The following is a 13,173-nucleotide window of genomic DNA, read 5'->3' as shown; positions in this document are numbered from 1 at the left end:
CTTCAGTTAAGCCCTATTATATGTCCTCAGCCCTACCTAGACTATACCAACACTAACCGTGTTGCCATGGCAGATCACAGATCCCACACATCACACTCAAACACTCAAAATGGCGCTACATCCCTACCGTTGCAGATGTTTTCACAATGGTAAGTCCTTTGGCTTTTCAGAGGTAAACCTTGACTGGATTTGTGTCTCCCAGGGACTATTTTTAGTGTTTCCAATCCCGGCCATATACGGACATCTCCCCTTCTGAATGGTAATGTCCCAGGCATAACAGCAGAGAGAGAGGGAGGCCATGTCAAACTCAGCTGTCTGGACTTATCACCATGCTTCAGTGTGCAGACAGACTTCCTGACTTGGTCAGTAGGCTATTTTAAGGTAGAGGTTGTAAAATAGGACCTCTGCTGACACACAACTCCATCTGATGTCAGAAGGGAGTGTCCAAGGTGCAACGGAAAGGGTTGCAGATGGACTCAAAGTGTCTCTTTATTTAAGGTTGTAGGCTGCTGACACACTACATTACATTGCTATAGATTACTTCATTGTTGGGGTTAGAGCTTGCAAGAAAGGCACTTCACTGTAATTGTGACATTAAAATTTGAAACGTGTACATTATACATGAATTAATGAGGAGCCACTTTCAAATACAGACAATTACTGTGGTGTGATGCCAGGACACCATTCTCATCGACTGGACTGCAGTGGAGCAGGTTGAGAGCTTCAAGTTCCTTGATGTCCACATCACCAACAAACTAACATGGCAGTTGTGAAGAGGGAACGACAAAACCTATTCCCCCTCAGGATACTGAAAAGATTTGGCATGGGTCCTCAGATCCTTAAAAGGTTCTACAGCCGCACCATCGAGAGCATCCAGACTGTTGCATCACTGCCTGCTATGGTAACTGCTCGACCTCCGACCGCAAGGCACTACAGAGGGTAGGACGAATGGCCCAGTACATCACTGGGGCCAAGCTTCCTGCCATCCAGGACCTCTATACCAGACGGTGTCAGAGGAAGGCCCTAAAAATTGGCAAAGATTCCAGCCACTCTAGTTATAGACTGTTCTCTCTGCTACCGCACGGCAAGCTGTACCGGAGAGCCAAGTCTAGGTCCAAGAGGCTTCTAAACAGCTTCTACCCCCAAGCCATAAGACTCCTGAACATCTAGTCAAATGGCTACCCAGACTATTTGCAGTGCCCTCCCAACCCCTCTTTAGCGCACTGCTACTCTCTTTTTTCATCTATGCATAGTCACTTTAATAACTCTACCTACATGTACATATTACCTCAACTAACCAGTGCCCCACACATTGACTCTGTATCGGTACCCCCCTGTATATTGTCTCGCTATTGTTATTTTACTGCTGCTCCTTAATTACTTGTTACTTTTATCTCTTATTCTTATCATCATTTTTTTGAAACTGCATTGTTGGTTAGGGGCTCGTAAGTAAGCATTTCCCTGTAAGGTCTACCTACACCTGTTGTATTTGGGGCGGCAGGGTAGCCTAGTGGTTAGAGCGTTGGACTAGTAACCGGAAGGTTGCGAGTTCAAACCCCCGAGCTGACAAGGTACAAATCTGTCGTTCTGCCCCTGAACAGGCAGTTAACTCACTGTTCCCAGGCCGTCATTGAAAATAAGAATTTGTTCTTAACTGACTTGCCTGGTTAAATAAAGGTAAAAAAAAAAAAAAAAAATAGCATTTGATTTGATTACTATCATGATCAAGCATGAAATCAGTCAATTTGACTAAAACCAGCATTACATCTAACATTGTGGTTAGTTAGTCATAACTTTGATCTTCAGTGAAATACAACAAGAAAATATCTGTCAGCTATAGGACACATTTTTGTGGTACTCACAATGCTCTATTAAAAGCTTACCAATTCACTACAAAGGGCTGGTACAGAAACTATTGCATACTAATTTACTATTGCAAATTATTTTCTATGTTTCCCTCTTTTTATATTCATCACATCTGACATTAATATGCACTGAGTGTGTCAGTTAGCTTGCGAGCAGCTAGCTTCAACTAGCCTCAGAGCTGCCGAGGGCTGACATGTGGGGGCACCAACCTAATGGAACAGTGTCATGCTAACGCTACCGCTAATGTCAAACTAGCCTGGCATTGTGGAGTGATGCTGCTACTGGTGCATGGCCCTTGCTTTGTTGTATTACACCACCGACGCCTCCTGGGCAGGAGAATAAAGGCTGCTGTCTGTAATTCAATGAGCCAAGCTGGCTCTCTGGCCCCTGGAGCAGCGTCTGACAATTAATACAAGTGGCAGCAGAGGCTCCTCTTGCTAGCAAGGACAGATCTACAGATCTACACAGCTGTGGCAGAGGGAGAGGAAAGGTTGTGACATGAGTGTAGTACAGAATGTGATATAACAAAGCTGATGAGTATAGTAGCCAATGAGATGAATCTGCTCCATAAACTGGAGTACAGTATGATATAAGGATTAGCTTTGTGCATGATTGAGAGGGATAAACAGCCATTTGAATAACACAGTACCAGTCCCTGTAGCCATGAGACTGTTTTCTCACCGAAGTCCTTTCAGAGGTTGACAACCAGGTCTCTCCTAATGCCTCAACGCAATGTTCAATGGGTGAAGAGTTCTGCATCATACATCTCCACCAATTACACTTCATTTTAGTTCTCTCACATGATTACAAAATGATTCATCACAACAACACTGAGTTTAAGAGAGGACAGAATTGCAGATAGTAGATTTTCCGTCCTGCACTTTTGCAACAGACTCTGAAATCAAGTGTCCACTCCATCCAATCAATGCAGAAAATCTATCTGCAATGATAAAATTAAGGTTACAGTTCCATGTGGGTTTTCAGACCACCGACCTAACACCCAGCTAGATTCATTGAACTGGACGTTGGTACATTCAGTTTGTACTGATTATGTTCTGCCCTGTCAGCTGTCAGGGGCTGGGCGAGTGCCGGCCGATTTCAGGTAAGCTTTTGTCAACCGAGGCATTCTAACGAGGTTTGGCCGTCAGGGTCCATTTATCTAACACGTGTATACAATTGGCATGGCTCTGGATTTTCTGTATTTTTTTCCTCTGTCTATTAAATTCCCCCACAACTGCCAAAGGATGAGTGGACTGGAGCATTGGGACTGAATTGGTACACATAAACACACACCTATGCACATATGGACACGCACACACACACAAATACATAAACATACCTAAAAATGCAAGTATGCATGCATGCAGACACACATGCACGCATGTTGGTGTACACATACACACACCTCACACATCTGCAGAACAGCACTGTGCGAGAAATGTCAAAACTTAAATAATTTCCCCATGCCTCCAGATAAACAGGAGCTTATGGACGGCTATTACACAGGTGGAGATAATCCTTAAACAGATTTTCACAGCCTGTCATGACAAGTCACGACCATGTAGATGTCTTTTCATTTTTGCTTTATGTTAGAAATGGATTGTATCTGCGTTGAGGGATTTAGAAAAAGATAGAAAACACTTACATTTAATAAGAAGTGGAGGAGAAAAAACAACAAGCTATGTTTACATCTGAGGTTAAGTTGATGTCAAAGTTTCAAAGAAACAAAGTTGCCTGTGTTGACTTTATTCACACCAACTCTGTCACTTCAGCTTGGTGCCATTCCTGCCCAGGGCTCGGGGAGAAAAATGTTGGCAGATAAAAGCACCAAAAAGTGACTCTCTCTGGAGGCAAATGACTCCTCTGTGAAGGTAGTAGCCTGCTGCTTGACCTTGATAGCAAATACTGCATTCTGAAATAAATATTCAGTGAGTAAAGAGTGATGGTGCGAGCCTCCTTGCAGTGAGATAAGGGATATATATTTGGAGGTGTGCGGAGGCGAAATATAGTGGACCAAACATATAGGGTTCCCACTATATCGGACTATATTTCTTCTAATGAACAAGCTCATTAGCAATTTTTTCATTATTCCCTAGCATATTATTAGGAAATATGCATTTATTTTTACAAGATACTAGGGTGGAAAGCATATGTAGTGAAAACATTAAAAACATTGAGTCTAAGCAAAAGAAGCCGGAGTAAATTAGAAATACATGGAGCATTCCCAATCTCAAGACCAGAGCCGCCGGAAAATGTATGGCGAGACAGCATTTTCGCCAATACTTTTCAATCTGGTGTGGAGACGCCACAAAACGTTCAAAGCAGCAGCAACGAACACTTTTACCAGACATATTCACTAGTTCAAGTCATAGAAAAACGTTTTGCAATGGAAAAGAAAGCAGGCGCTTCTTATTGGACAGGTTGACATAGTACCTCCCCCAATTTCAGCCCGTTTGCCTCTGTTTTGTTGTGTGAATACAACCCTATTCCTGGGATTTCACGCTGTAACCACCCACGCTCGTTGCGATAGTTTGATTCACTTGTCAGGTCTCCTTTGCTACAGCTTACATGCCTCATCAACCACACCTCTCAACAACTATGTTTAGTTGCACCAACACCTCATTGTCGACTCTCTGCGCTCATTCTCCTCTCCGGACTGTGGAATCCTAGTGGATACAGACTTTGTGGCTGTGTTATCTAGTGGAAAACCTCCTCTCCTGGTTGCCTGCCTCATGAGAGAGTGAACACACATTTTAATGGAAAACAAGGAATGAGTTAATAAAAGCAGTTTAGTAGTCATCTATCTAGAATGATCCAATCTATAGCTAGCTAACAAAACTACTAACGTTGGCTTTAGAGTAGGCTAGATAGATAGCTAACATTAATAATTTTGACTCACTGTATTTTTTTTAATTTAACCTTTATTTAACTAGGCAAGTCAGTTAAGAACAAATTATTATTTACAATGGCCTAGGAACAGTGGGTTAACTGCCTTGTTCAGGTGCACAACAGATTTTTACCTTGTCAGCTCGGGATTCGATCTAGCAACTTTTCAGGTTACTGGCACAACGTGCTAACCACTAGGCTACCTGCCACCCCATGGATAAATGTGTTTGGCACAGGATAAAGATGAAACAATCTGCTGTTACCAAAGGCCACTGGATACTGAAGTTTCTGAAAAAGTTAGTCAGTCAGTTTGTTAGTCCAGTAATATTTGTTGGCATATCATTTTATTTCCACTGCTGGTGTTTATTCACAATTATACAATGGGTTGGTCTAATCCTGGATGCGTATTGGTTAAAACCACATTCCAGCCGGTGTCTGTTCCGCAAGTTACCACCGGCTAAATCTATGACGTTAAAACGACTATTTACTCTATTCCATCTAACTGTGCAATCCACTGTCTCATCAGCCCAGTCAGGCAATTTATAAACTTGAACTCCACTATAAAAAGCATCTAGACACTTAATTCACATTTCTTTTAGACGAGCATTAGGTTTTCAACAGCGGAGATTTGTATAAACCTTGCTGTTGTCTCTCGACATTTGCAACATTGTTTCAATATTGAAATTCTGTTTTCTATTGACATAATGCTAATTCATGATTTCGAATGGCCGAGAAAAGCTGTACGACAGGCATGCAGCTTTTCTCAGCCATTCAAAATCAGGAACCAGCATAATTTTTATGGATAAATTCAACGGAATGTCAATAGAAAACAGGCAAAACTAAATGAATGCAGCTAGTTTGCAGACTTCCCAGCTTTAGTTTGAAGTGATTGTGTTAGCTGTGTTGTTGGCTAGCTCCTCTGAACAACATTGTTGTTCAACAGTGTCCTGACGAGAGAGCACATTTTCTATGCCAGGCGAAATCGCGTATCATTAGCTATTTGTTATTGATGTATCCAAATAAATGTTACTAGAGAACAGCTTAAACAAATGCAAATGCAGCTACTTGGCTATTATTCTGGCTGCACTGTTTGCCGTGACTGTAAGTTAGCTATAGTTGGCTAGCTAGCAAGCAAGGGATAAGAACGTTGCCAGCCAGTATGGCAATAGAACATAGCTAGATACAGAACAAAAAGACTTAACGACTGGGACACCCGAACCGATAGAATGAATGACCAGCAGGCTTGGGTAGCAACCTTAGCTTTGTGTTGGGACTATATCTCGTGGAAGGATGAAGTAGCATAAATTAATCAAAATTATGATTTTTATGGAAATATGTCAATCATTATTTGAATATATTGGTAACCCGTTGTATAAAAGTGACAGTGCCCTCGAAGACAGTGTTTGTAAGATATATTGACACAGTTTGCCGGGCCAGGCCAGGCCAAACAACTTCTTCTCTGGCCTAACGTCACCGTGCCAATATTTCCTCCAAACACTGGCTTCTCGGGCTTTATGTTTGTGGCAGAAATGTCACCGTCTTGAAGGTAAAAAAAAAACTACAAATTCCACCAAAGAGCAGTCTACAAAGATCTGAACAAATTTGTCCAAATGGAAGAGATGGATGGCTAATGCAGAAAGAGAGAATAGATTCTAGCACCACCATAACTTTCACAAATACAGAGACATGCAGCCTTGGTGTCAGTCTTTTTCGACTAGCCAGTGCATAGAGCCACCTACTGATAAGATCTGGTGATGCAAGTTTGAATAGATTAGAATGCAATAGAATGAGTGACATTCAATAAAATGTACTTCATGAAAAGGGGATATTATTTTTAATGAAAATGTTGAAAGTAGTTGATGTAATAATTGAATATATGGATTTTACAGGCAATCAGTTCCTACAATGAGCGCCAGGGAACCAACATCTGGTGGGCCATGAAATTCTCTGAAAGGCTGGTAATGGCTCACATCAACAACATAATCCCAGCCACCCTGGACCCAGCCAATTTGCATACAGCCCCAACAAATCCACAGATGAAGCAATCTCTATTGCACTCCACACTGCCCTCACACACCTGGACAAAAGGAATACCTACAGTTGAAGTTAGAAGTTTACATACACTTAAGTTGGAGTCATTAAAACTTGTTTTTCAACCACACCACAAATGTATTGTTAACAAACTATAGTTTTGGCAAGTCGGTTAGGACATCTACTTTGTGCATGACACAAGCAATATTTCCAACAAATGTTCACAGACAGATTATTTCACTTATAATTCACTGTATCACGTCTCTGTATTTGTGAAAGTTATGGTGGTGCTAGAATCTATTCTCCAGGCTAAGGTGTATGTAAACTTCCGACTTCAACTGTATGTAAGTATGTGTTTATTGACTCCAGCTCGCATTCAACTCCATAGTCCCCTCCAAGCTCATCACCAAGCTCAGGACCCTGGGACTGAACACCTCGCTCCGCAACTAGATCATGGACATCCTGACAGGCCGCCCCTAGCGGTAGGCAACAACAAATCTGCCACGCTGACCATAAACACTTGGAGCCCTCAGGGGTGTGTGCCTATTCCCCTCCTGTACACCCTGTTCACTCACGACTGCATGGCTATGCACGACTCCAAAACCATCATTAAGTTTGCTGACGACACGACTGTGGTGTCACCAACGACGATGAAGCAGCCTTTTGGGAGGAGGTCAAAGACCTGTCAGTGTGGCGCAAGGACAACAAACTCTCCCTCAACGTCAGCAAGAAAAAGGAACTGATTGTGGAAAACAGGAAATGGGGGACTGGGGGACCCCCATCCACATAGATGAGTCTGTAGTGGAATGGGTCAAGAACTTCAAGTTCGTCAGTGTTCACATCACTAAGGAAGTAACATGGAGGAAGGGTACAGTGGCTAGGTTAGATAATAATAAGAGTAAAATAAAGAACACGAGTAGCAGCAACAAATTATGATTGTAAAAGTGTGTGTGTGTGTAATGTATGTGTGCGTGTTGTGTCATTACATGTGTGTGTTATGTGTGTGTTTGCTTATGTAGTGTCAATGTCGTGTGTGTGAGTGATTGTGTACATGGTGTGTATACACTACCGGTCAAAAGGTTTAGAACACCTACTCATTCAAGGTTTTTTCTTTATTTTGACTATTTTCTACATTGTAGAACAATAGTTAAAACAAACTATGAAATAACACATTGAATCATGTAGTAAGCAAAAAATGTTTAAACAAATCAAAATATATTTCATATTTGAGATTCTTCAAATAGCCACCCTTTGCCTTGATGAAAGCTTTGCACACTCTTGGAATTCTCTCAATCAGCTTCCTGAGGGATTCAACTGGAATGCATTTCAATTAACAGGTGTGCCTTCTTAAAAGTTCATTTGTGGAATTAATTCCTTCTTAATGCATTTGAGCCAATCAGTTGTGTTGTGGCAAGGTAGGGGTGGTATACAGAAGATAGTCCTATTTGGTAAAAGACCAAGTACAAATTATGGTAAGAACAGCTCAAATAAGCAAAGAGAAATGACAGTCCATCATTACCTTAAGAGGTAGGAGATCAGGAAAAAGTCCAGGCCCCAGAAAAGATACGTGCACATTTTTCCACACCACTTTTGAAACTGTGGTGCCACCTCTACGCAGGACACCATACATACTGTATGATGACTGGGCTGTCACCTCACAAAAAAACACATTCCTCTGTACTCATATGACATTTAAAGGGGAATTTCACCCTGGGGTAATCTGGGCTTGTTTTCATCATGTCTGAGGCATTTCCAGGACAGTGAGATGTGTTTCACACATAATTGCCCAGGAGGAACGCAGGTCAGGGATTTGCATGCTGAATGATACACCCTATAACAGCTTCTGGTGAATTGATGAGGGGGAAGGGGGGGGAGGGGGCATATAGTCCTGCTTTCTGGCATTTCGCGAAGGATTAATGTTATACTGATTGCACTATATGTTTTTGTGGAGAGCCATTGGATGTCTAACAACAATCCTTTGGGCAAAACTGAAAGAACTAACCAGATGCAATGGCTTTATGTGATTCATCTCATCAATACGAAGTACATGATGGAGCATCTATTAGCTACATGGTGACAATTAACCATACATGTTCCAACCCGGAATATAGTGAAGTGGATTCGAAACAAAGAGTTGGATTTAGCTAACTAATGTTAGAAGCTCAGCTACAGCTAATGCAGGCACCAAGAGGGCAGATGACAAATACGGTGCCTAACTAAGTTATTCTTCCTGCAAGCCACCTAGCTAGTTAGCTAACTTTAGTATTGCTGGCTAACATACTACCGTGTTAGAGTGGGAGGGAAATCTAATTATTTATCTGTTTGCTAACTTAGCTAGTTATGTAGCTAGGTAGCTAGCTAACTAGCTAAATTAGCGATCTTAACAACTATCTGTTGCCACCCAAAGCTAGGTTTAGTGGAGATGGCTAGCTAGCTATACTGGCACCTGCTAACTTATTATGTGCCACACCTCACATTTGTATCTTGTTTGTAACATCGGCAACTGTAAATAATTGAAATAGCTAGCTATGTAACATAATTGACGAGGGTTTACATTTGTTAGGATTATGACCTTGGATGCATTTTAATCTCACAAAATTATGCAAGGTAAGATTCCAAACATATGTAAATAACAAGTATTGCAATTCCAGCAAGCAGTGAGGAGAAACAATAATACAACATTTTAAGCATGCCTGATAGGTATATACTGTTTACCTACCAACCTAGGCTCTGTCATGACTCTCCTGTGAGGATCCAAAGATCAGGTTCCAGTGGATCAGTGTCTACAGAGCCCTCTCACCCGCAGAGGGGGGGGGGGGGGATTGATGTGGGGTTTTTATGACACCTCATGTCGATCATAACTTGTAGGCAGCAGGTGACTCACTTGCTCCTCAGTATTGGGAAAATAAATATCCCTTTGTCTCCAGAAGATTTTTCTGCCGAAAAACTAACATCCAAAACGGAACACTGGGACAGGACAGTATGTTGGAAATGATGAGAGATGGGAAATGAATGTCTATTTTGTGATGTTATTATGAAAACATTAATTTGAAGAGCTTTCACACGGTGTATATCAAGTTTACATCCTTTACGTTGTGTAGGAAATATCAAGGATGAGGAGAATATTTCTGTTAAGATAAAAATGTGATTTTAGTTCTCTAACGAGATAATAGTAATGATGATACTTTACCTCGTAACTAGCTACATCCCAGGGAGCATGTCAGCATGACGAAAATGCCCCTTTTTACCCGAGGGTATAAACGATTGAGTTAAGAATTAACATACTAGACCAGAAAGGCCACAAGCTGCAGCTAGTTCTAAATTGGTCATATGGGTGTTTTCTGTTAACCTCACTAGTGTAGGGGGCAGCATTCGGAATTTTGGATGAAAAGCATGCACAAATTAAACGGCCTGCTACTCGGGCCCAGAAGATATGATATGCATATAACTGGTAGATTTGGATAGAAAACACTCTAAAGTTTCCAGACCTGTTAAAATAGTGTGAGTATAACAGAACTGATTTAGCAGGCGAAAACCTGAGAAAAGTCCATTCAGGAAGTAGTTTTTATTTTTGGTTTTGTAGTTTTCTATTCAATGCCATTACAGTATCCATTGACTTAGGACTCCATTTGCATTTGCCTTCCACTAGATGTCAACAGTCTTTAGAAATTGTTTCAGGCTTGTATTCTTATAAATGAGAGAGTAAGACCAGTCTGAACGAGTGGACCCTAACGTGACGCAGAGTTTTTTCAGGCGCATGTGCATTTCTTGTTTACCTTTTATATTGAGGAGGTTATTGTCCGGTTGAAATATTATAGATCATTTAGGCTACAAAACAACCGGAGGATTGAATATAAACATTGTTTGACATGTTGCTATGAACTTTACGGATACAATTTTGATTTTTTTTGTCTAATTGTTTTGACTGAGTTTGAGCCTGTGGATAACTGAAGAAAACGCGCTAACAAAACAGAGGTTTTTGGATATAAAGAGTCTTCGAACAAAAGGAACATTTATTGAGTAAATGAATGTCTTCTGATTGCCACCATATGAAGATCATCAAAGGTAAGGTACATTTTATCTCTATTTCTGAGTTTTGTAACTCTTCTGCTTGGCTGGTTACTGTTTGTAATAATTTGTCAACTGTGCTATGTTCTGGGCTAGGTATGCTTTCACCGAAAAGCCTTTTATAAATATGACACTGTGGTTGGTTTAACAAGAAGTTAATCTTTAAACCTATGTAAAATATGTTTTGTTTTCAGAATTTTTATAATGAGCATTTCTGTAATTGAATTTGGCGCTCTGCAACCTCACTGGATACACCTCACCCACATACCCTAGAGAGGTTAAAAGGTGAAATAGCACCAAAGGAGTAAGCAAAAGCACTATGTGCAATCCTGGGATTGAGTGTACTTATTGGTATAATTCTATAATGGACTATAGTTACTGCCAGTGTGATCATTGTTTTGCTCAATAAAGTAATCCAACAATATGTGCACCGCCATCATTATTTCCAGTCTTCTAACTTATTGATCAAGACAGGTTTCTGTTATCATGACATGCAGCACTTTAGGGTAAACACCCAGCTGTCTCAACCAATGAGAGACGACTTGAAATAGACAAGATCTGGGCAAAAATCTTTGGGAAAATCACATTACCTGGTGTAATTGTCTGTAACTACAGTTCTCTGCACTTGCATTCCTCTACACATGGAGCTGTACTACGACTGTTCATACATTTTTTTGTATGTTACTTTTACCATTTAACATTTTTGTTGAATACTCACTTCTCTTGAGTTAGCACTAAATAGTATACACTCTCCTGTATTTTAGATTTTAACAAATAAACAAACATTCTTTGGATATCTGAATGTCTAGCATCTGTTTGATGGTACAGAGCCCATTACAGCTTATAAATATCTTCTATGAATCCATAAGGGCAGAAACATTTCAAAGATTGATAGAAAATCTCCATATTTATTTTATGGTGGATCTACATCAGAGTTTTCCAACCCTATTCCTGGAGAGCTACCGTCCTGTAGGTTTTCACTCCAACCCTAATCTAGCACACCTGATTCTAATAATTAGCTGTGTTTATACAGTCAGAACATTGGTACACTGGCAATGGTGGACTGGGGAAGCTGAGACTCTTTGTGCTTATGGCGATGGGCTTGTCCTGTCTGTGGTGAACGGCCAGCTCATCAACTGTTTGGTCCTCTTGCAGAATAGTTGCTGGGACTGCACATCTCCTGTAAAGACATGGTTGTGGTCTTAGCATTTTACACTTTTGTCGAGGGGACATAGGGCAACACACCTTTGTTGGTAAAGATATCAACGAATCGGACCGGCTAGCGTAGTTTTTAGGGACAATGAGGGGACTTTGGGAGCTGCTTTTGAGAGAAAAGATCACTCAACAAAGTGAATGGGCTGGGGGGACTAAAGAAGGTTTGAAAAGTCTTAGGAAGACAGTTCTTACACAGTATGAATTGTTGTGTATGGGAGATTGAGGAGAAATTGTACATTTACTGTCTAAGCACAACCCTGCACAACCAAAAACCCCTTCACCATCTCAATGTACTGTCTGTAAACCTCTCCCAGCCCATTGATTTTGACAAATCATTATTGTCAATAGTAGCCATTTGCAGGGGAATGATGTCTTTGTATTGTGTTTTGAGAATCTGCTGATAGAATAATGAGGTGGTTGTGTCATTACTGTCTTGATTTTATACTTTTGAGTGTCCCTTGCTGGTTTCTGTCCCACAATCTTATTGTGCTCCATATCCGCAAGGTGTGTCCGCTCGCTCAGGCTTGTGTACCCAAATTGCAGACACTTTGGGGTATTTTTCAGCAGGGCACTGTGGAATGATTCCAGATAACCTGAGTTTTACAAAAATAAATGTAAAAAGAGAAGCTTGGTTGACTAAAATGATTACATGGTCTGGAAGGTACTATGTGATCCTCATGCTACCTCCAACCACCTGTAACCCCATAACACAAACACAAACCATACAAACACTACCTAATTCATATTTATACCATGTTTACTGTAAATCGAGCTATCTTAGCTGCCAACTTACTTTCAACTAGTGCAGAGCTGGGGGTTGGAAGCACGTTGGTGGAATCAGATTATGTACCACCTACAACAAAATACACAACAATACACTATTTAACCACCCCACTAATTGTATTGATCTCTATTAGACTGGCTAGCTAAGCATACCTAACATAGGCATTTCAAAATTGTCAGGTAACTAGCATCACTAAATTGGTAGCAAGATTGCTAGTCAGCTGAGACCGGCTGAGAACCAACTAACAAACAATAGATAACTTATACACATTGCTGCCAACACACAATAATAGTGAGTTAATTATATTGACAGTTCTATTTTGA

At 40.8% G+C, this 13,173-nt stretch overlaps 1 protein-coding gene across 1 annotated transcript in view; it reads right to left on the bottom strand.

Annotated features, from left to right (window-relative positions):
* Nucleotides 1-355, bottom strand: part of LOC110537515 (delta-sarcoglycan) — a 345,704-nt gene extending 345,349 nt beyond the window's left edge. The window contains exon 1 of the mRNA XM_021623618.3: nt 128-355. The gene's annotated coding sequence lies outside the window, so the exon portion shown is untranslated. The remainder of the gene's footprint in view (nt 1-127) is intronic.
* Between the last annotated feature and the right edge of the window lie 12,818 nt (nt 356-13,173).

The sequence above is a fragment of the Oncorhynchus mykiss genome, chromosome 12 (genome assembly GCF_057628025.1).
Source record: "Oncorhynchus mykiss isolate SJ-2025 chromosome 12, ASM5762802v1, whole genome shotgun sequence".
NCBI lineage: Eukaryota > Metazoa > Chordata > Actinopteri > Salmoniformes > Salmonidae > Oncorhynchus > Oncorhynchus mykiss.
The sequence above is the reverse complement of the archived record's forward strand: the minus strand, read 5'-3'. Positions and strand labels throughout refer to the sequence as shown.